Source organism: Lissotriton vulgaris, chromosome 11 (genome assembly GCF_964263255.1).
Source record: "Lissotriton vulgaris chromosome 11, aLisVul1.2, whole genome shotgun sequence".
Lineage (NCBI taxonomy): Eukaryota > Metazoa > Chordata > Amphibia > Caudata > Salamandridae > Lissotriton > Lissotriton vulgaris.
Genome location: NC_141699.1, coordinates 730,442,023 through 730,467,221, shown reverse-complemented (window position 1 = coordinate 730,467,221; position 25,199 = coordinate 730,442,023). Strand labels below are relative to the sequence as shown.

Genomic DNA, 25,199 nt, shown 5'->3' with positions numbered 1-25,199 from the left:
GATTGGACTATCGGCAGAGTAGCAGTATTTTCAACATCTGGTTACAGTGCCCGTTTATTCAGGACTACCAGCTGAGCGACAGTGCAAGTACTGGCAAATGGGGAGGTAGTGAGAAGGACGGGGGGTGCAGGGGTTGTGATGGGGAGTATTTACTGTGCCCTGTGGTTCCCTGTTTCTTCCAACCCAGCCTCCCTCCTCCCACAAGTACCCACCCGCCTCCCGGGTTTACTCTGCGGTGCTCTGTTGACTGGTTCACTCCCCACCGTAGCCGTAACTCTCCGGAGTTACGGCGGCTTTCTCGTCCTCTTGGGGGGAGGGTACACACCACTCCTCGCTCTACTTCTCGGCGTCTTCGTTATCTTCTCCGGGCGGTCCACTCTTCTCAGCTTTTTCTCGCTGCGTCCTCTGTAGTCCCTGCTTCTTCTCTCTTCCGGACTCTCCGATGACGTCACCACGTCCTCCGTCAGGTTCCTCCTTTTCTTCTGCTCTGTTCACTTCAGATTGGTCCGCACCTCCGGGACTTCCGGGACCTCCGTCTTCTCCCTGCAACAGAGACGAGCCGCATCAGGGGTTACTGGAATGCCTTTCAGGTGGGTCCCTCACCCAGGAACTTTTGGGATTCCGATGCAGGATTTCCTCCTTCTCAATGACCCTATTGAGTCCTCTCCGACAATGCCCTTTTCCAGCTCTGTTGAATCACTCGTCTTCTCTTGTCTCCTTTTAACAGCTGGTTGACGAAAGGACTGCTCTGCCTTTGTTCCAACTTCTTCTTATGGATGGATTTGTGTACATCCTTCTGATTCCACTCAATGGAAGCCCACGTTTCCATCTTTAGCCTGAAGCCCTTGTTTGTATTCTAACCATGCATCCCTCTGTAACTGCCAGTGCGACTTCTTGCTTCGTAGAGCCATAAATCTGTTGTTCTCTTTAGGAATTTTTCGACTATCGCATATGCCATAATCCTAAATGCGTCTATACAATTGTCAAAATACCTTTCCTCCTTCTCTGTTTCTTATCCTCCTCCTTTTTATTGGTTTTTATCACCTGTCAATAACTCAAATCCTTCAAACTGTATTCCCAGTAATAAAAATGTCTATAAATTCTTTCCACCATATTCTCTCTTTCTCTGTCCTCCTGTCCTGCCTCATCACTTTTTTGACACCAGCTGTTCCTCTTCTGAACTGCTTCTTCCTGGCACTGAGGTCTGACATGCCTTCGTTCAGGATCACAATTGCCATTGACCTTAACCTGTGGCTTGAAATCTCCTTTTGCCCCAGGCCTTCATCGGCTGTTTGATTGTTACCCACTCTACTGATTGGACGGTAGCTCACACCCTTTTGCTTTTGTGCCCTTAGTTTTGCTTCTGTTGTGGGGAACCCCCGTCTCATACGCCACTGGCGTCTACTAAGCACCTTGTCTTTTGGCTGTCGTTGCCGTCCTCTTCCATACTTCTCTCCTTTGCACAGCCTTTTTGTGGTCCTTCCTCTGTATTAATCCTCTGGCCTATATATACTCGCTCCACAAAGCAGCCTCAGCCATTACCACCATCCAATTACTCCACGACTTGAGGTTCACAGTAAACCACACCAAGTCCCATCTGCAACCGTCCCATGTACAACAATATCTCGGTGCCACAATAAACATCTCAACAGCGCTAGCTTATCCCTCTCCTGCCAGGATAACAAATATGCAAGCTCTTATAACAAAATTCCAACTGCAACACTCTCTTCCAGCTCGTGTGTTCATGCAACTCATACGAATGATGGCCTCTTGCATATTTATAGTGCTTCATGCAAGACTACAAATGCGTCCCCCTCAAGAGTGCTTGGCACGCCAATGGAACCAGGCTCACGGTCCATTAACAGACCACCCAGTGTTGGTAGACGGTCGAACTCACCTCTCTCTGCAATGGTGGAGCACCGAAAACCTTTCCAAGGGCCGACCGTTCCTAGAGCCAGTTCCCCAAATAGTCATGACAGCAGACTCATCGCTCTCCGGCTGGGGAGCTCACCTACGGTATCACACCATGCAAGGCAGGTGGACACTGCAACAAAAGTTACTCCACATCAACCACCTGGAGTTACTTGCCATTTTTCTAGCCATAAAAGCATTCCAAAAGCAGATATCTGGCAAAGCTGTCTTAGTCCGCACAGACAACATGACAGCCATGTACTACATAAACAAACAAGGAGGGACACACTCTCTGCAACTCTCTGTTAGCGCAGCTGTTATGGAGATGGGCTATACCTCTAAAGATATTCCTCTTAGCCCAACATGTTCCAGGGGTACAAAACACCATAGCCGATCTGTTAAGCCGTCGGACACAACAGATCCACGCGTAGGAACTTCATCAACCGTTCTTTCAGATGTGGGGACAACCTCAGATAGACCTCTTCGCCACCCACGAAAATGCAGAATGACCAAGCTTCGCCGCCAGATATCCACACCCACTGTCCAAAGGCAATGCGATATGGATGAACTGGTCCAGCAAATTTGCGTACGCTTTTCCACCTCTCCCACTGCTTCCAATAGTGGTGCGCAAACTACAGCAACATTCCCTTCCTCTCATTCTAGTTGCTCCAACTTGGGCCAGACAACTGTGTTACACCACACTGCTGCAAGTTTCTGTGGTACAGCACCAAAGCTATGCCTGTCTCCAAGCTTCCTAACCCAGAACCATGGAGAAATCGGACACCCGGACCCAGCTCAACTCAACCTAGTGATTTGGCTCCTGAGGTCCTAGAGTTCGGTTATCTTAACCTTCCCCCTGACTGTATGAACGTTATTAAAGAATCTAGACATCCCACCACTAGGGCATGTTATGCAGCCAAGTGGAAGTGTTTTGTAAAATACTGTCATAACAACAACATCAATCCTCTAGATGTGACTATTCAACACATCATAGGATACTTACTACACCTCCAAAGATGTAACTTAATGTACACATCTATTAGAATGCATCTTGCTGCCATTGCAGAAAACCTGCAAAATAGACCACATCTATCATTTTTTAGAGTACCTGCCATAAAGGCTTTAATGGAGGGCCTCAAAAGAATAAATTCCTCTCAGAACACCAACTTCACCTGTGTGGAATTTAAACATTGTTCTCACACGGTTAATGGGACCTCCCTTTGAACCTTTACATAAATCTGAACTACAATTCTTAACTTGGAAAGTTTCTTTTCTAGTAGCTATTACTTCTCTAAGAAGAGTTAGTGAGATACAAGCAGTGACTATTCAAGAAACTTTTCTGCAAATGCATCATAATAAGGTTGTTCTGCGAGCCAATCCTAAATTCCTTCCAAAAGTCATTTCTCCCTTCCATCTCAATCAATCTGTAGAGTTGCCCGTAATCTTCTCGCAGTCACAAACAGCCGCAGAAAGAGCTCTTCATACCTTAGATGTCAAAAGATCATTGCTTTACTACATTGAAATAACACAACCCTTTCGGAAAACTAGACAACTCTTTGTATCTTTCTCACCACCACACAAAGGCAACACCATATCAAAATCTGGGATAGCTTGGTGGATTGTCAAATGCATACAGATTTGCTACCACATAGCTAAACGTACATTATCTGTTCCTCCTAAAGCCCATTCTACAAGAAAAATAGGGGCTTCAATTGCATTTTTAGGGAACATTCCCTTAGATGACATCTGCAAAGCAGCTACATGGTCTACACTGCACACATTCACAAAACACTATTTTGTAGATGTGCAAATTAAACAACAAGCTACTGTGGACCAGGCTGTACTCAAAACACAGTTTCAAACTACTGCAACAGATACGGGTTGTCGCCGCTAAGAGTGGGTACTACTATACAATCTATGCACAGTGTGTAATCTGCAGCTCATATGCCTCGAACAGAAAATGCTACTTACCAGTATGCCTCTGTTCTTGGCATGTAGAGCTGCAGAGTTGCACACGCCCACCCGCCTCCCCGGCTACCTTTATCTGTTCCGGTATTATCTTATTTAGATACAGCTTACATGAGCATCCTTCCTGTTTCTTACAAAACTCCATCATTTGCCTGCTGGCGAAAAACAATCTAAGGATGGAGCTGATGCCCATGTGCAGTGTAATCCAAAGGAGGAGTCACCTATCTCGTGACTTCCAAAGACTTTTCAGGACAAATACAACTGCAAACATCCGGACCCAACACTAGTTGGCGATCTATGCACAGTGTGTAACTCTGCAGCTCTACATGCCAAGAACAGATGCATACTGGTAAGTAGCATTTTCCTTAGCTGTTGTTCGGGCTGATCGGCTCACGCTTAGACACAACATACACGCAGCTGCAGTTAACTGGAATTCTGGCGCCTTTGATATGGCACTGCATACATAATTTAACACACTTGGAAGAATTCTGTTTCCAGAGAGACAGGGAGCTTTTGCAGATCCTGATGTGATTCACTCCTGCTGATCTTAGAGGTATGGGGTCCCCCACACAAGCCTAAGAGACCTTCTATATTTTATAAAACATAGTTCCTAGCTATGGGGGATGGCATACACCGAACTATAGGTCCTGATCTCACCATCATTATAATATGATTTCCCCTTTAGTGTTTTATGGAATTGTAAACCATGCTGCTTGTATTATTTTTAATCATATACCTGCTTATGCTCGCAAAAATACTGCATCTTAGAGCACGTCGTTAAAAATAAACATTTTAAACTTTACTGTGTCTCTTTTTTACCCATGTTGTGGACTGGTATGAGAATAACAAACAAAAAAGTGTTCTTGATTCCCACCATTCCTGAGAGTAACCTAAGTTGCATGTTCTGCATTGTCTAATCATTGGTTACTTTGCTATAGGACGAAGAGCTATTGTGACACTGATACTTGATTCAGGTTGTCGTGTGGCACAGAATGTGCAACCATTTTTGAGCAAGCAAATTAACAGCAGTACACCGGCAGCCAAGGTGAGAATTTATGGTAAAACGCCGAAGAGGATGGAAAAAATAGAATGAAAAAATGCCGGTATCACACCAAATATAGTTTGGAATGAGGTCTCCAGGCCAGAACTTACTAATTTACAAAAGTGCACCAAGGCCGTGTACGACGAGGCATTAAACATAGTGTGAATCAAAGCGGGGCGTCTGAATTAAGTTGTCGGGTGTCGAAGTGCAATCTTCACCTTTCAAATAAACTTCTTCACCTTCCCTCAGGCACCTGTAGGTAAATCGTAGGGACCAAACTTCATGGAGATAAGCGCTACCTAAGGGTTCATATCTGCCTATGGCATAGTGTTTCATACATGCTTCGAATTTAAATAATGGAAAAGGTAGAGTTATTAACCCATAAATAAGCCAAACAGCAGAATTAGTTTCGTCCACAGAAAATGGTAACCGTTCCAATTTTCCAATATGCAAAAGCGAAAATGTAGCATCTTTCATGGACATAAATTGTTGTTTTACCGTCAGATTAAAGGGTAAAAATAGAGAATAAGTGTTCATGTAGTCCCAGGGCACCTTACCAGCCTTCAACGTTTGTAATGTCCATGCAAACTGCATAATAGAACGTAATTGATTTTGAACATGAGACAAAACTGAGACATCATCTTGCACAATATCAACAACAGAAAAAACAATATTGTCTAAAGTGTAAATTCGGGAAGAAAATGTGTTAATGCTATTATCTACAACTGCAAGCACTTTTTCCAAATTAGCTTGATCAATAGCCCTTAACCTAGAAGCAGCTTCAATTTGGGACAGTTTCCAAACCTCATTGTAAATAGCGTAAATCCATCTTTTGGACCTACCTGTAGCAGGACCTTTCACAAAGTCATTCAAATCAACATTGTCAATCAATTTAGATAAATGAAGCTTAACCAACGCTAAAGTGGAATGTTTAAGCCAGTTGTGACATAGCTTGCCTACTGAGTAGGTAGTGACTGAATGTCTTCTCTCAAAACGAGGATCCACCCTAACCTGTATGTAGCCCGGGGCCAAACCCAGAAAATTATGTTGGCACAGATCTGAACTTTTTTGCCATAATAACCAACCTTGGGGATCCAAACTGGAAATATTAAAGGACAAATTTTATAACAGAGACCATAAATCACTAAGGGACTTACTGGTGTGATTGTACCAGGTGGGTTATTCTCTCAAATCAGGAAGAGAATGAGCATTTCAATCCAAAGCAGATGGTTTTTGAAATAGTCAAATTCAAAAACAACATATGGTTCGGGATGAGACATGCACAATGCAAAGCCTCAGTGCCTTGCACTTGCCAACTTTTAGAACCCCAAACAGATTTAAGATCAATAGTATCTTTCCACAGTTCATAGCCCCTAATTGCCAATTGGTCGATAAAGGACTTCGAATACAATAATTTTGTGTGGGTGAGCCGAACTTTCGAAGAGGATGTAGCAGTCATCTTAAAATAAAATTCATCAGGATTGGACTGATTAATGTCCGTAAAATAAGTAAACCTTTTCAAAAGACTTTTGTAGCTGCCTTCAACAGGGGCAGGACAATGCTCCCATTGTGTATAATTAACCATATTTCTAAATGTGTTTACTTTGTGCTGAAAATGATTGCCATAGTGTTGGTAGCAAAACAGGTCAGCATAATTAGCAGAATCTAAGTACAAATCTTCAGCATCAACGGCAGCATAAAATTTCAAATCAGAAAATAGAGCCTCTACGGCTTGTACATCCCAATCATCAGAGCAAATGTTTTGTTTCACCACATCCCCCATAGAAACACGAAGTACATTAGGGACATTAATGACCTCTGTGGGTCAGTGGATGTGAAATTCCATAGCATCCCATACAATCCCATCTAAGACAGGCCAAGCAGTGATATTGACAAAAGTCTGGTCCCTCTTCATTCTGTGTGATGAGGAGTGGAGTGCCAAAGTTCCATTAATAAGTCTAATAGTAGATCTTTCTGTAACATAAAGACCGTTCACAAGGTGGGAAAAATAAACCACAAATCAAATGGACATGAACAAAAAAATTTAGAATAGCACCAGCCAAATGTAAGTCCAAGATGGTATCATCCTGTGGAGTAAGTTTACTCAGTATCATCAAGGGGATCACCAGCCAGTGGATTAAATAAAGGATTTGTAAATTTAGACATCTCAATTGCAACATCAGGTCCGGTGTTACTTGCCGGAGCCAAATTCTCAGCATCGCTGGACAAGAGACCGCAGGTGTCATACTAAGAAGAATCGGCCACTTGCTGTAATTTGACATGGTCAATGGAGCTGTACCTGGTTTCTTTGCGACCAAGAAGTAGAGGTAAAATGACTGTTCTTGTGCCCTGCACTCTAAGTACAGGAACTGGTGCTCGATATGATGGGCCGAACGCCTTCTTGTTCTTCACCTTCTCACGGACCAGATCACCAACTCGGGGTAGCCACACAACTACCGGAATCTGAAGAGCAGCATCAGATGTGGAGGGCTAATGTTCCTTCGGAAGACTGTCTCTGGTCTTTTGTAGATTCTGTAAAACATCACAATCTTAATCTACGTCCAAGGATGCGGCAGACACCACCATGTCTAGACCCTCAAGGTCCATAACAAACATTATGATGCCAAAGAGCATTTTGTATGGGGTCCGCCACCCAGAGATCTTCTAGGGAGATTATTTAGTGCACTCTGCACGCCATAGAGATGGGCTAGCCAGTTCCGGCCTGTACCTAAAACCTTAGCTGTCAAGGATTGCTTAAAGGCTGTTCATTCGCTCTACAACTGAATTACCCTCAGGCCTGTATGGAGATGAAAATTTGACTTGGGCCCCCAATAAAGCCATGGCATCCTTGTACGTCTTAACCCCTTCGATGCTCATGACGAGCTGAGCTCGTCATGAGGCACGGTTGAGCTGTGCTGATGACGAGCTGAGCTCGTCGTGAACAATGGGAATAGAGATCATGCAGCACAGGAGGGGAATTGCTGCAGCAGCAATGGTGTTAAAGGCGAACCCTGAACCCTGGTCTGAGTGAAAGATACCACATGCAAAAATTCCCACAAAGACACACAAATCCCTGATGACAGTGCAGGCATCAGTACTCCTTTGTGGCCACACCCAAACAAAGCATGTGCATGAATCTACTGCAACTAAGATGTACTTATACGCAGTATCTGAGGAGAAAGGACCGTAGTGATCTAAATAAACACACCCAAGTGATTTATTAGATATGTATAACTGCATCTGGGGCGGGCGCGCAGCAGTTGAAGGTTTGATCTGCTAGCATATGTCACAATGAAGGACATAACCACGCGTCTGTTTGTACAATCCGCGCCACCAGTAACGCTGGTGTAGGAGAGATACAGTAGCTGACACGTCGGCATGAGCCGAGGCCATTCCCTCGTGAGCTGCTGTTATCAAAGCCTGCCTGCGGTCCGCGTTGGGAATCAACCTGTCACCAACGTCATTAAATCTCACATAGGGAACTTTATCAGGACTTAAATGATATGAGTATTTAGAAGGGAAACCTTTTGGGTAATTACCTCCTTTCTCTTTTGCGGCAATAGCTGCCAATATATCGTCATCAATCTTACTTTTGGAACGCGTAACTGCTCCTAAGTACATCACAACTGCTGTCTTCGCTGCTTCATCAGCAAGACCATTACCAACACCGTGTACCCCCACGCTTTGGTGACCAAGAATATGAATTACAAACACGAGTGAGAGCCGTTTTTTAAACTCAGCCACTAGAACCCAATGCATTTTGTGTTTAATCGTGCTACCTTTTGAATCACGATAGTCATTCTGAGTCCAAAAGAATAAGTTGTCGTTGTAAGACTGTACACAGTAGTAAGAGTCGCTCACAACAAGAGTAGTCACACTAGGATCTGCGTACTCCAGTGCAAGCACCAGCGCTCAAAGCTTTGCCAATTGGGAGGTACAGTCCCCCAATGTCTGTGTATGCACAACATCGGACTTGAACTCTCCATTCACCATGGTACCAACCACTATTGCGCAGGCTTTAGAATAAGCATGGTCAGAGGAGCAGGATTAACAAATTCATATTGCAAGTACTCTAGAGTCTGCAAAGAGTAATCAAAAATTAACATGACATCCGGAGACGTCAAAGATGTGGCCCATTGTATTCACCGGGGATGTAAAGCTTTCGTATTAGATACACTCTCTTTTGTCACTGCCTCCAAGTCAGGGTACGGAGTATCAATCTACATGTGTTTTCCCTGCAACAGTGCACCTTCTTTGAGAATCGCAATCTGCACCACAGTCAAAACTTTTTCCACAGAGGAAAATCGCATTTCAGCCGATGTGTACAAGTTTGACTTGTAGGCGATAGGGACTGTGCCACCCTCATTAAAAGTCGGGTACGTGAAACCCACCGCCCCAGGCACAATTATTATCACCAGGTTGGTGTGGTTTCACGAGTCAGTAAGAATCTAGATTCAAGAAGATCAGACTGCAAAAATCGCAAAATTGCAGAATGTTCAGGCAGCCAGCAAGATAAAGTGGGTTGTACCAAGGCATAAAGCGGCTTGATACGCTGGACATAATCAGGAATGTAAGTACGCCCGAAATTTTAAAAACCCAGTAAAGATTGTAGTTTTTTCAGAATTGTCATAGCCCAAGAATGAGATAAATGTCATCCACATACAAACATGCATCTAGGTCGAGTCTCTCCAAAAAAGAGACTATGGGGCGGCAAAGAGCCAGGACTGTTCATGTAGCCCATAGTCAATCTCCGAAACTGTTTTGTTTACCGCCACAGGTAAATGCTGTCCATTGACTACTAATAGAGTACAGGTTATGGATAAAAAAGCCATTGGATATGTCAAGTGTGGTTTTAAACCTTTTACCCAGGAGACTATCCACAAGGGCTGAACTGTGAGTATTCTGTACTGCGAAGGTCCGACAATGGGAGTTTAAGTGCCAGTAATCCAATACCAAACGGTACCATCAGGCTTGGTCTCAGTAAAAGAAGGTTATTCATCTGAGACACACATGTTTCAATCACACCTTGGTATTCCAATTGTTTAAGGATTTAAGGACGTCGCATGGGGTATTGGGGTTGAGGCTGTGGCATAGATCGCAAAAGAATCTCATGGCTGGAAGAAAATGTGTCCCATCCACATTGAGTACGGTACACCGCCGGTGCAAGTGCCTTAGCCCACTCTTCTGCAAAATGCAGGGCCTGCTCCTTCGGTACTGTGTGTGCAAAAGCAGGGGGGGATCACCTCCTCTTCTTGCGGAGTGGCCAGAACGAAAAGCAGGGGCCAATCTACTTCCGCCAACAAAATGTCATAGGTGGTCGTAAGATTTTCCAAAAATACACCTTTTATAGTACGTTGTATGTCACCTTCAATTTAAAGAACAATTTCATAGTCATTCAGGGGAAGCCACTCTAGTGTCAGCTGTCTCAACAACAACGAACGTGTCAGTTGCTGTCACCTTCAGAAGTGGAATCAATGCTTCCCGCACTATGGTAATATCCGCCGCGCTGTTTAACAGCGTCAGCGCCCACGTCAGGTTCCAAAGCGTGTTCTCACGATCCTTGGAATATCCAGCTGTTAAAGCAGCAACTTTCTTCTTCTGAAACTGGGGTCGAGGACGTTGAGAGTCGTCTTTCTTGCCTTAACCGTCAGTCTGGCAGGGATGCTCACGGCTTTGCTGGGCACCCCGACCTTTGCCGTGGTCTCCTCCACCAGTTGGTGAGACCGATGTTTCCTGCAAAGAGCGAGGAGAACGTTGATCAGGAACCTGAAAAAGATCAGGTGACTTAATAGTAGTGCGGTCACGCAAATCATAAGTGCGCTCAGTAGACACAGGTATTGGCAAAGCAGGACGGGATCCCTGTTTCTGTTGCTTTTTCCCCTGCTTCCTATTCTTATTCTAACTCTGCTTAGGAAAATCAGAGCGGTCGTCTTTAGCAGACTTCTGCTCCTGAGTTTGCTTTTGTGCTGTTTTAGCAAAAGGCTTAACACCCAAACTATTTCGGCCAGTGGTCTTATAAGCTGCCACAATAATTTTCGGTAACTGCCTGGGCTTATCGGGGACTTCGCGCAAAGCATTAGACACTTGAAAGTTCACTGCATCACCCTTGACATTAGCAAGGACCAGATCGGAAACTACGTCAAACACTCCAATGAGTCTCATTCCCAATTCAACAGCCGCCTCCGCTCCGTGTTCATCATGGACACGCTTAATGACGGAAGGTATGACAGCCATGGACTGAGTGCCAAAGCACTTAGCATAGACTGCCGCAAATATCTTTCCCCAGGTGTCACAATCAGTCACCTCTGGCACCAAGTCTTTCTGCAAACTAATAGTAAGAATCCTCTGTTTTTCAACAGGAGTCGTATTGGGAAATACTGCTTCCAGCTGGTCAAATCTCTCGGCAAGCCAAAAAGGCATATCATCCTTATCCTGGAGGCGCTTGCCCATAACCGCATTAACCATGACGGGACTAAGCTTCATTCCGCCCGGCCCAACTGAATGCGCCGCAGCTCCAGGTGCCCCGTCCTGGACGTTGCGGGCTAGGTATTGTACCAAGGCCCTAATAACCCCTACAGCAGAGGTATAAAGGGTCCTCCACTCACCAACGGGAACTAGCATGTAACGCAGATGCGGAGTAAACCCAGCCAAAACAGGCCAGGCGGCTCCTGGGATGGACAAAGGACCTAACCGAACCACTGTTACAGAGTGGGGAAGGACGCCATTAAACCAAACTCTGTGCTGCCAAGCTGAAATCGGAATCTCCCGTGTCTTATAATGAGTATATTCCATAGGCACAGCAGTGGGAGTGTAAACATGAAACTTATTGCTATCTGCATTCACTGCAGGGAACGTAACCCATGAGTAGAAAAGCTCAAATGGGTATGCCGCTTCAGCACTCACCACAAAAACAACCACCATGCCCTCCAAGGGTTTAGTCAACGGGAGGGTAGGCCCTGTGACAGTAGCCAGGTAGGGCCTGTTAAGGCAATAATATCTAAAGAAGAACACCTGACTACTCATGTATGTACCTGTATTTTATTTAAGCAGGTACAATAAAAAGAATCTGCGATATTTCTTGCATGGATCTAGTTATGTAATTAACTTGTTATTTTATGAAATGTTGACATGTTTTCACATCTTTCAAAGAAGTTGTAAGATCAAGATAAACATTAAAAACCAATACCTAAACATTTTGTGACCAAATCAAATATCAATGAAGTACAAAACATATGCATGAAACATAAATGTGATGTGTAGCACCGATTGCGGTAATAGGATTTCACAGAGCTTGCGAAACTTTCATTTCATTCTAGTCGAACAGTTCAGTGTGTAAATTAATAACACTTCTAGAAATGCCAAACACTACTCTCAAAGTGCCGAAGTGTTTCAAGTTCCAGTCTCACTCCAAGAACTCTCCTCAGGGCTTCTGTTAGTTCTAGAATTACTGTTTTATGTCTAAACAAAAATACAAAAACAAAGGATGTGTCAAATTGTGCAATAAGTGTAACTCCTCTATCTTAGTGCCGGTTGCCTTCAAGTGCAGAATTTCTACCTTTGAATTAGAAGCTTCAACTTGATTATGTCGAGCTCTAACAGGGTACATGCCTTTCCATTCAGGGCAATATGGGGATGGTAAAAACACTCCTAAAAAGATGTTGGGAAAGTTAAGAGTTCAATAATTCTCTAACTTTGACTGTTATCACAAAGCCTAAATAACTTCTGTGTTTCCTCATACCTTATTAATTGGACTACGGTTTATTGATTTTGAAGCGTTTGTAGGATTCCAGCTTGTTCATCCTACAAACAATGGTACCAATTACTAACTAGGCATGCATCGTTCTGTGAATGCTTTTCGTTCTGCTGCCACTGAACAAATAGATTTATACTGGAATCAGTCAATGCCTCCTCGGCGGTCTCCGCTGTAATCCACAAGGGGGGGGTGAGGGGGGAAGGAAGTCCCAATCAATCTCGGTTATTCGTTCGCGTGCTGCGGTGTACTCTTATCTGCCACACACACGGAAAGCGTTAAAACATATTTCCTAAGCTCCGGTTGAAGCTGTGTTTTCAATTTGAAGCAGCCGTTTACCTCTTCTCTATGCCGACTGCGACGTGTCTCGATTCTGCATCCCGGACATGTTTTTGGTAAAACGCCGTCTTCAGGGCATAGCTTATGAAAGCTGATGTCCGGTTGGATGAATAACATGGCATGATGCTCCTAATGAATTGTGAGAGCTGTAGTTTCTTACGGACTCAACTGATTCTAAAACGCATAAAGTTCGTTTTTAGACTGGAGCCGATTTGTGTGTTGGATACATATAAAGAGTATCATCTCAGAGTTGTGGGGACAGCATAAGTCTGCAAATGATTGCGGTCCGCCATCCGACTATGTTGGGGGATCTCAACGTCAGCCGTAGGGACACAGTAGAGTAGAAGAAATAAAAAAATATAGCACAACACTAAATGGGTAGTAACTCAAAGTTCGAACCTTTTTAAATTATCAAGCTTGAAAAAACCTATGTAACTATAGGTTGGTTATACCGTCCCCACTGTCAACCGGAAACAATAGTGAGGGTGTCGTGGACTGATATAAGCACTCCTCGAGAGTCTCAAAATAAGACCACTACGTTAAGTGCTGAAATTAAGGAAGAATTATGCATTGTGATCTTTGTATTGACTCCGATGTATTTCTTGCTTCATCTTTAAATTGCGCAGTCTACACGTGTAAAACACACGAGATGTTGGACGGAATGTTGCACAATGGCAAAACATTCATCCCCAGTCACAGATCTGGGTTTAATCCATCGTTATTTTGCTCACCAAGCCACCCCAGTTCAGACATGGCCATATGCAAATCAGTCTTGCCCCAGACGTGGGTCCCGTGCTCACTGCGCCACTGGAGTCAAGCTAGCCTGGCTGATGAAGGCTGATAGCCAGAAACCGGTCCTAGGATGCTTGATTCCGGTCCAGGGAAGACATGGCTTGGCAGTTCGGTCTGGACTGTTCCATGAGGCACAGAGTCAAGACTGATTTGCATATGACCATGTCTGAACTGGGGTGGCTTGGTGAGCAAAATAACAATGGATTAAACCCAGATCCATGACTGGGGGTGAATGTTTTACCATTGTGCAACATTCTGACCACCATCTTGTGTGTTTTGCAATCTACACGTGTACCTGTTACCGAGGTCAATTCACTGTCTATTCTTCGATCAGTTCCAGTGATTAAGGCTCATTCGTCTAAAAGCCTTAAGCACCATACTGAGTTGCAGACCATAAATTTAGATATAGCAGGTGACAACGCTGTGAATTTAGTTGGGGATCATATAACAATCAATTTGCCCCCAGCCGGGGCCTGCCCCTATGTGGCCATTCTAGTTAACATCCGCTCCTTGAGGCCAGGTCAAATCAAAACTCTTGAATCCTTAAAGAATAGAGTGGTACACTGGCTTCACAGCAATTATCATTATCCAGTGGGGAGAGCACACCAAATCCTTTTCATTACGAGAGTGGGATTGGTAGGACCTCTCGGAAGAGCCTCAAAGTGGACTGTATTATCAACTTTTGGGATTCTAACTGGGCGAGGGAAGTTTTAGCCAGGGCCATACCTCCCTCCCTCTTGATTTCAAATATATCTTTATTACTTTAGGGATTCTTCTGTCAGCACCTACATAATGTTCTTCGTATAGATAATGTCTCCTGTAATATGTCTAATGCTCTAGGCCCAGACTTTCCATCTTGCCTGCCCCTGGCCATAGTCGATAGGTTTCAAGCACTGAGTACTCTACAAGACAATGATTGACATAACTTGTGTCATACTATTACGAAAGATATTGCCTCCTTGAGAGATAACAAGGTGGATACTTATTTGGATCTATTGAGTACTATTCTAATAGATGATCCTTTGCCTGGTTCTAGTTTAGCCACCACCTTTTTAGGTCTCGCGACCTATCAATGCGCATGCGTATTGAGCGGAGCGAGAATTCAAGTGCTCAAAATACTCGTCAAACCAAGGGTTTTGTTTGTGCGGTTTTCTTTGAGTTCACGTGAATCACGTGACCAAACAAGCACGCGCATCTCCCTCCCTCCCTCCTAATTGCATTTTTTTAACGGCCGCCACCACATCAAAGGGCTTCGCCCAGCGTGTGCTCTGCGGCTTCTCCTCCCCTAATTATTCATGGCCGGCCGTACTTTCAGTTTCCCTGTACTCTGTCCTTTATTTCTTTCTATTTCGGTCACGTGAGTAGGAGCCCACTCGTAACTATGTTTCCGTATTGTCTTTCTTGTTAGAGTTGATCAGTAACTCGCCTCCTACTGGGAATTTGAACACGCAGATTTATTTATCGGTCTTTTATTCTTTATAGTATATTCTTACTTTGTGGTTTTTATCGAGTAAAAGTGTAGTTTCCGACTTTCAGAATTATACTCAGTCCTTCATTTGTTTTCATTTCCGTCATGCGACTAGGATACTTCCGGTCGCTACGCTGTTTAAACATTCCAGCGCACTTCATGGCGTTCACGTTATTTTCATAGAAGTTGAGCCGTTAACTGATGCATTCTTGACGCACGGGTCAGCATTCCTTTGGTAAGTTACTATTTCCCTTGCTCCACGATTTTGTTTTTTTTCGCTATAAGGTCCAGAGGCATCCGTGGAGCTGTTGGGCTAGTCCTTTCATTTTCCATTTTAATAGGACTCTTTTTTTGTTTGTTTCTTTCTCTTTATTTTATTTTTATAAAGCTCCTGTCCGGTCTTTCTAGCCCCTCTTTTTGCATGGATCCAAATGCCCATCTATTGCCTCCACCCTTATGCCCCTCCCCAAACACCTTAAGCGACTCATCAGAGGCTTCTCGTTAGTGGGCGGGTGGATTAATCTAGGTTTACCTGCACACAGCTTTGGGATCTAAGGGTGTGTGTTTTCCACCACTTTCCTGCCTCCGGGCTCCCTAGTTCCTCCTAGTCAAGAACAGTAGGCACCGGTAGTACCTACTTTGCCACATTGAGTGCTGAGAGGAGTCCTGTCAATGTGTTTGTTGAAGCAGAGGTTTTTTATTTTTGTAAATTATATTATTATTATAGGTCTCACCTAAGACTTACTTTGTGGTTTTTATCGAGTGAAAGTGTAGTTTCCGACTTTCAGAATTATACTCAGTCCTTCATTTGTTTTCATTTCCGTCATGCGACTAGGATACTTCCGGTCGCTACGCTGTTTAAACTTTCCAGCGCACTTCATGGCGTTCACGTTATTTTCCTAGAAGTTGAGCCGTTAACTGATGTATACTTGACACACGGGTCAGCATTCCTTTGGTAAGTTACTATTTCCCTTGCTCCACGATTTTGGTTTTTTTCGCTATGAGGTCCAGAGGCATCCGTGGATTAGTTGTAACCTGTGAATTACGCTTCTTTTTCAGTTGTGTGCATTTTCTGCATTTGGTATTGCATTGCCCGTTACTCTAATTTTAAAGATCCGAATCTCTGTTCTTGTCAGATTTAATGCACTATTTTTTCACAGTAGTCATTTTCCGATGGCCTTCACGGGTTGTTAATTTTTACCTTTAGATATATTGGACCACATCATTGCGGTAATGTCGATTTTTACCTACGCGGTTTATCCACAGCGAGCAGGGTAAGCTATTCTTTTTCATTTTTCTTCTAGCAACTAGGTCTACATATAGGAGCTATTATAATGGACAACCATTGTGTTGTTCTCAGACGCATTTCAGTTTTGTGTACTTTTGAGCTCACCAGATGCTCATGTTCACTTGCAGGTTCACGGGCATATTCATTGAAAATACCGTAGTTACCGCATACCTCATTCCTGTCATCTAGGTAAGCCACATGATATGTGGTTTTTGGATTTTTTCAGATAATGCTAGTGTTCTTGAGTCATATAGTCTTCTTAATACAGTTTTCGCGATTTCAGCACTTTTGTAGGAATATACAGATTCTTTCCTTTATGGTGAGATAACATTTTTTATATTAAACTCTTTTGTGCACAGGAGGTTTTCCTTCAGTGGTTTCATCCAGGATTGATTTTTGGTGGCACTTCCAATGCCTCTTTATTACTGGTCTTCTGAATACTAACACACTCAGTTGGTGTACTTTTTCATTTGTTCCTACTCAGGCGTGTCATTCCTCATTCACATTTTCAAATAATCTCAAACATGAACCTGTTGTGTATATATGTTCCACCGTCATGTCCACTTCAAATGTATAATGTAAATATATTTGTGGAAGGTTTTTCCCCTGAAGAAGGGACCCCACCGTCCCGAAAGGCATCAGGCATTAAACTCAAAATGGACTTACTTGCCCATTCATTCATTCACTCATTGCCCAATGTTAATATTTCACTTCTGTTCTTGGATTTTAGTCACTGAACATAATCTTCACAACAGTTATTTACAAAAGTTTAAGCTATTGCCATTAAAAATTACAATCACTTTTATTTAAGTATTAATTATTTAAAAAAATTAAAAGCCAATGTTAATTGTAATATCAATACATCTAAGTAAAGGCAATACAAAACATGTGACATTACAAATACTCAAAGTCTCACATATGCTAAAGTTAAAAGTATTGGCATTGTAAATCACAAAACATAAATATAAAATGTCATTTACAAAACCAATAGCTCAACCTTTCCTACTGCGAGACCTATTGGCAACGCCAGTGCTTGTTACGATTAGGGAATAATACTACTAATAATATGTCATCCTTTTGTAACCCCAGTTTAAATCTGGATAGTGGCTATAAAATGACAACATGGAATGTGGGCGGTTTAGCAACTAATGTGGGTTCTCCTGAGTGGTCTCATTTTATTGGTGATCTTGATATAATGTGTATACTTGAAATATGGTGCTTAGCTCCTATTTATGTTGCAGGTTTTTCATTGCTGTGGTTAGAGGTAGTACCCTCCCCTGCTGGTATGGCTGAAGGGGGGCTTTTGATTCTTATTTCAAATAAGCTCCCTGTGCATGTCAAGAAAACCCTGACATTTGGACCTCCCTCACAAATATTGTGTCTAACATCTAAACGGGGGTGATTTGGTATTGGTCAATTTTTCTAATATTATATTCGACTCCACCTGTATCAAAGTGGACTCTGCACTTGAAAGTTGCCTGGATACACTTTTACCTTCTATTCGTTCTAGTTTGGTACTCATATGGGCAGTTGATTTTAATATCCAAGCCTACCCTATGTCTGCTAGTAGGGTCTGTGGGGTAACTAACCAGAATGGGGCCGGATAAAAAGCACTTTTGTCATAACGAGCATGGGGGTTCATTGACTCTTATGATTACCAAGTTTGATTTACAGTTTCCCCCAGTGTCATTCTGTCGGCATTACGTGACCATTACTTTATTATACTGACATTTCTTTTCTGAGGGAGAAAGTGTGAAGTTCCATTTAGGATTTTTTATAATATTATTCCTACTAGACGAAATGGAGTACATATCTAGTGTGCTGGCTTCGACCCCCCCACCAGATTATTGTTTGGTATAATTTCTAGGAATTATGTTGATATCGCCTACTGTCTCTACGATGAAGTTACCCCTAACCAGTTACTAGTCAGTTTTACCCATATTACTTGGTCTATAAATTCTTTACTGACCCGCACATGCAATCCAATTCACGGAAAATGTAGAGGTTGCTTTGATCATGCATGTACTAATGCCTCCTAGCAAATGAATCTAGCCCTTCACTGTCAACCAGAGATTATGAGTTGATTAAGACCCTTCAATTTAATTATAAACGGGCCTTTTTTGCCGGGAAAAAAGAGCTGCAAGAGGAAGCTTGGCTTAAATTGTTTCCGGCTTCAGAAACCTCAGACAAAAAACTTTACGGAGATACAGTTAGTTCAACATTCCTAAAGAGTGACTTGATCCCAGAGGTGATCTCCCATGTTCCTTGTGATGCCTGGGTGGCCCATTCAGATATCTTCAAACAGTCTGATTCGATGAGTGCGCATAAACATAGTGAGATGCTTTGTTGCGGGACTCCTCTTCTATTGAATATTACAATCGATTAGGTTTTGGCAGCCCTGAAAGAAAGTGTAGGGGGGAAAGCACCAAGCCTTGATGGTGTGCCAGTGGTTGTCCTTAAAACAGCCATAACCTTGTGGAGCCCCATTCTTACCAGGGTGTTCAATGCAGCTGCAACCAATGTGATTCCATCTTCATGCGGTACCTCCACTATTATACCTATTTTCGAAAAGTAATAATAGGTAATGGGTGCCAACAAGGGAATTTATTTGCAAAGAACTTAAATTAATGTGAAATTACTTCAAGGATCAGTCCAACTGGAACAAACCCTAATGTGTCATAAGACAGCTTCAACCAATGAGACTAATAAGCACAAAAAACACGGGAGATCCTAATTCTTTAAAGGTATAAAGGTACAAATATGTTTATATAAGGTAATGATTAAAAAAGGGAGTACAAAAACAGGAGTTAAATCAGCAAAAAGATCATGAAACAGAAGTAAAATCAAATTATCCTAACAGTTCATGACCTACAACTATTCCAATAAAATGTATGACACGACAAATCTCGTAATGAAAATGCATGTCGCTAGAGAATGACACAGTTTCTACGGATAGACGGTATGGTCAACGTTTCGGTCTTGTGTCTTCAGTCCTTCAGACCATCTTCAGGACAGCAGTGTTTGCTAGAACAAGACTCTTGTGTGAATAATAGAATGCGACCAAAGGCCATGAGACAAATTGGTTGTCACAACCATCAATGAAAGCACTGGCATCTATGATGCATACATTTGTTTAAAGTCAGCTGGACCATTCGTGTTGAGCAGGAGAGCAATCTTCCTTACGTAGTGTATCTTTAATTTCTTTGGAGAAAATTATTGGTGAAGCGTGATAACCAGCGTGCGTCCGGCAGTCAGGGTAGCACGTAAGGAAGATTGCTCTCCAGATTTGATTCCCTGTCCCTTTGATGGGTTGAGCAAGCAAAGTATAGTCCATTTTGTGTTTTTGTGATTTTAATTTACATTTTAGGATTTACAATCTAAAGCCCCTTCTGGTAGTACGGAATATCAGATCACATATTGCCACCCTGAAATGTATGCTTAACTTGAACGATAACAGGGTCTATTTTACTGTTGCTTTTTTTATCTTAAAAGCCATCAATAGCACGAAAAAGTCATGTTTTACATGTTGGCGGACTGTAGAATTAGTAACTTGATGTGATGCCTATTAACTGCATATAGTGAACAAGGATGAAGTTATTTATTAATGTTAGGGATTGTCTAGGATTGTGCTTACGGGTTTTAATTGCTTGTACTTGTTTTTATTTCTGTATCCACTTTTATGGCTGTTTATATATACCGAATAAAGTTTTGAATCGAATAGATCTGGTTGTCACTAAGGACATTGTACAGGTAATCCGATATTTGAGCATGAATAATCGCTTTGGACCATTTTATATTTAATTATTTTAAGGGGGCATAATATTCTGAGCAAGATTGTGATATGATTTTATAGTACTATGATACTTTTGTATGTGATTTTTACTGTGATTTTATGGTAAAATAAATACTGAATAAAGATGATGATGATGATATTCATGAGTAACTTTGGCTTCTACTCTACTCTCTAGAGGAGGATGGTGCAAAGAGACCTTCGGTTAAACGTCATGCTCTATAAGTACCAATTGAAAAATAAAAGTGTGGGACCCACAGGACTGCTGTGTAAGGGTAACTTATTGTCTTGTCTGTAAGTGTGTTTTGTAGGGATGTCATGTTGTAAGTTCTAGGATTATCTGCAAGTGTGGGTCTCACATGCATGTTGTCGTGGGAACTCGTCAGTTGTGGGTCTCATGCGGATTGGAGTTCTCAGATTGTCTGTAGGTCTCCTGGGGATTTAGTATTTGGAGCTCTCGGTTTGCATGTGAGTGTAGGTCTCCTGGGGATTTAGTATTTGGAGCTCTCCGTTTGCATGTGAGTGTAGGTCTCCTGGGGATTTAGTATTTGGAGCTCTCCGTTTGCATGTGAGTGTAGGTCTCCTGGGGATTTAGTATTTGGAGCTCTCCGTTTGCATGCAAGTGTAGGTCTCCTGGGGATTTAGTATTGGGAGCTCTCCATTTACCTGCGAGCGTAGGTCTCGTTGGTATCTAGTATTGGGGGCTTTCAGTTTGCATGCGAGCGTAGGTCTTGTTGGGATCTAATATTGGGAGCTCTCCATTTGCATGCGCGTGCCAGTCTCCTGGGGATTTAGTGTTTGGAGCACTCCGTTTGCATGCGAGTGTAGGTCTCCTGGGGATTTAGTATTGGGAGCTCTCCGTTTGTATGCAAGTGTGGGTCTCCTGGGGATTTCGTATTTGGAGCTCTCTGTTTGCTTGCAAGTGTAGGTCTCCTGGGGATTTAGTATTTGGAGCTCTCCCTTTGCATGCAAGTGTAGGTCTTCTAGGGATTTAGTTTTGGGAGCTCTTAGTTTGCATGCAAGTGTAGGTCTCCTGGGGATTTAGTATTGGGAGCTCTGTTTGCCTGTGAGTGTAGGTCTCTTGGGGATATAGTATTTGGAGCTCTCCATTTGCATGCAAGTGTAGGTCTCCTGGAGATTTAGTATTGGGAACTCTCTTTTTTCATGTGAGTGCATGTCTCCTGTGGATTTAGTATTGGCAGCTCTCCGTTTGCATGCGAGTGTAGGTCTCCTGGGGATTTAGTATTGGGAGCTCTGTTTGTCCCCGAGTGTGGATGTCACAGGAATGCAATAATGGGAGCCGTGTTTGACTGTGTGTGTGGTTCTCATGGGGACGATGTGTTGTGAGTTCTCGATTTGAATGTGAGTGTGGGTCACACAAGGAAGTTGTTTTGGGAGTTCTCAGTTTGCCTGTGACTGTGAGTCTCGTGGGATGTAGAAAGAGGAGCTCTCCATTTGTCTGTGAGCGAGGGTCTCACAAGGATGCTGTATTGGGAGCCCTCAGATTACCTGTGAGTGTGGGCCACATGGAGTTGTTGAAATAGGAGCACTCAGATTTTCTTTGAGAGTGGATCTCTTGGGATTTATTGTTGTGAGCTCCCATTTCGTAACATGGGCCTCACAGGTATGTCGTGTTGAGAACTCTAATTTTTTGCTAGTGTGAATGCAATGAAGGATGTGTTACAGGCGTGCTCTAATCTTATTGTTAGTGAAGGCTTCCATGAGTTTCTAGTTTTAGGAAGCTTCCAGAATGTCTGTGAACATTGGTGTCGGCAAGCTCTGTAATGCAGAGCTCTTCATTGTGCGAGTATGGATCCCCAAAAATTGTTCTCGTTGGCATTTTTTGACCTTTTAAAACACAACATTGTACGGTACCATTAATAATTGGCAGTGTTATCACGAGAACATCTATTGCTGTACATTGTTTTGTTAGAACGAGCTCCTCTCTGAAACAGGACAGACTTTTGTCGCATTTTAAGGCGAAGCCAAAACCAATCTTCTCAGAGATTTGCTGTGAAGAGCCGGTCATAAGATGGGTCCTATGACGTGTTTTATAGGCAGCCGGCAACATTATTTTATAACCATGTCTGTGACTAAGGTCGTTTACTAATGCCTTTAGAGTTCAGTGAACCGAGTTAGAGACACCATAAAGAGTGTGATTGTACCTCTTTGCGTCACTATGTATGTATTAATAATGAAACCTGCATGGGCAAAGCTAATAGTTTTGCCTTGGCAAGCGGATGCAGTATTTTTTTTATTTTTTTTTATTTTCCTGCCTGTAAACATGGCACAAAAATTAAAAGAAGGAACACAAAGAAAGCATGCTGTTGCCTGAGCATGAAAGACGTACTCTGGCAATGAAAACTGTATTGAAATTCATTAACCATTGCATATGATTTTAATAAAAAAAATCTAAGGTGCTTCGTAGCAGGCTAAGAAATATACAGTTGCCTTTGAATTATTGTAAACTGCAAATCTAGTTTAAAAACACAAGGATGGCTAACAAATGAAAAAGGAAAATAATTGAACTATAAAAAATTGGTACTGTAACTTCAAATGCATTTTACTGGTCACAGACAGCCCTAAAATGCGCCATACATCTGACCCATAGCCTCTGCGGACTAACGCATCAGTTACTTAGGCTGGCTAGCCCCCTTTCTGTATTCTATCTGTTCTCTGCATGGGCGCATGTGTAATCTGCCTGCACTCTGTTATGGTGGGTGGATGCACTCTCTATTCCGTCTTTCCTGTGTTTGTAGATCTGTATTTCCTTGGTGTGCATGCATGTGAATGAGGGTACTCTGCATGTTTTCGAATATGTGAATGCAATGTACCATTTTGTGGGGTTATCAATTTATGCGAGTAGTCACCTATTCAGTTTTTTGCGCTTTCGGTGAATTTGTCCTCTGAATGCGCACGTGTCCTTTGTTTAAGGGCTTTGTGGTGCGCGCAATATTTGTACATATTTTGCTTGCATGAGTGTATGTTTGTGTGCATTGTGCTTGTCCAGGTTGCCTACCTACTTTGTGCACTGTCTGCATGACTACATGTGAATGCTCTTTACTTCTCTGGTTACCATTTTGACTTCGTCTCATAGCTGTGCATTTGCATGTTTGTAACGCGAAAAGATATTTCCTTCCTCCAGTCCATTTTCCCGTGACTCTTTGCTTTGTTTGCCTTTTTGATGTGTGCATACGGCTCTCCACCTCTTTTCTGCGTTCCCCGCCCTCTTGGCTTTTCCCTGCTCACCACTTTCTTGAATGCTGAGGGTTGAACTTTCTCCCTCGTAGGCTGGTGGTCAGCGAGGATGCCTGTGTGCGCATTCCGTGCTTACTGCTTACTGAATTGATTTGAGCCGGGCCTTTTACAGACAGAGACACTCTTGTGTTGTGCGGCTCGATTCAGCCACCTTCCTGTTGAGGACTCCTGCGTCAGTGGAAGCAAGCGGCAGCGCTTAGCTGTATGCCCATATGCTTTTAGGTAAGAGGCGCGAGCGTGTTTTTTTAATTTTTTTTAAATTTAATTTGCACCTTTTATGCCGCTGACGGGATTGCTGCAGGGTGCGCGCGCGAGGTCACACGGGGTTGCGTGCTAACTGCAGCTAACAACCGGAGCATTTAGTGGGTGAGTGAGTTTGTGAAGCGGTGAGCTTGAAGCGAAGCAGAGACCATGTCGGTTTTTGTTGTAGGTTCTTCGCCTTTCTCAGTGAGAACCGCGATTGGTCGAGGCGGCTGGTCCTGTGAGGTTGTAGGTCACGAATGCCCCTCCACCCTAGCCGGGACACTGGGCATGTGAGGAGTTCAGACTACTTCCCACTCACCCACGCCCCCCGCCCCATTTCATGGAATGCGGACTAGTTTTTGAGTCCAAGTTATCCCTCAGTGGGAGGGGTGAGTGAGTGCGTTCAGTAGGAGTAGCGAGTGTGCAGTGTTGCAGTTGGTCACGTCTCTATCATTTGGGTCACACCTCGGTTGGCTACAGTGTAAAGCAGCCCGTAAGAAGCGCTGGTTGCCCTCATGGGCAACCTTCATGAGCAGGAAGTGGCCTTGTATTATAGCTCTCCATCTCTCTCTTTAGACTTCTAAGCCCCTCCAGTTGGCGTTGGTACCCGGGGCAGCCCGGAGTGCATGGTTGAAACGTTTTCCAGTGAAGTATTATCGTGGAAACTTCACAATGAATATGCAGAACGCACGAACTAGTTGTGAGATAAGATTTATTGTAAACACCGAGCTTGAGGAAGAAGTCAACGAAGCGACTTGCCAGAGTCGATAGGTAGAATGAACTCTCACCGGTGGTGGTGACGTAACATAAATACCTCTACAACATTCCAAGTGACGTAGCAGGTGAAATCAATGAACAAGGAGCGCGAGAGGCGAGACCCACAACATCTCCCTTTCTGACAAGGATATTCATTTACTTCATAGTCCTTGAATGCTTTAGGAAATTTGGATATTCTGCCAAATCTTGTGCAAGTGCCCTCCCAACCACCGTGACACTCTGCAGCATCACCACTTGCCACAGTGGAAGTGGAAAACTCTCTTCTGGGAACAGAATCAACATGTGCTTATTCGCTCTCCGCCATGCCATTATACATTTCAATATCTGTGCATCAGATGTATCTTTAACTGATGCTCTAACATTACTGTCATCTTTGCCATTGAACTGAGGAATACCAATCTTTCTTTTATGCGCAGTTAATTCATCAACAAGTTTACCTGAGTACATATTGAGCCAAGAAAATTCATTCTCAAATCTTGCTCTGTCACTTACCCTTAAACCACAACTCAACTTGATCTCTTTTCAATTTTACAGCATCACTCTTATTACGCCACCCCGCTTGTTTGAGGAAAA

The 25,199-nt window shown here is 43.1% G+C and overlaps 1 protein-coding gene across 23 annotated transcripts in view; it reads left to right on the top strand.

Moving 5' to 3' along the window:
* Positions 1-25,199, top strand: part of DGKD (diacylglycerol kinase delta) — a 1,053,390-nt gene that overhangs the window by 176,532 nt on the left and 851,659 nt on the right. For 4 of the 23 annotated variants that reach the window (XM_086943844.1, XM_086943842.1, XM_086943843.1 and 1 more), the window contains exon 1: positions 23,587-23,828. The exons of the other annotated variants lie outside the window; for them this stretch is intronic. The gene's annotated coding sequence lies outside the window, so the exon portion shown is untranslated. Of the gene's footprint in view, positions 1-23,586; positions 23,829-25,199 lie in introns of those variants that run through there. 23 annotated transcript variants of the gene reach the window in all.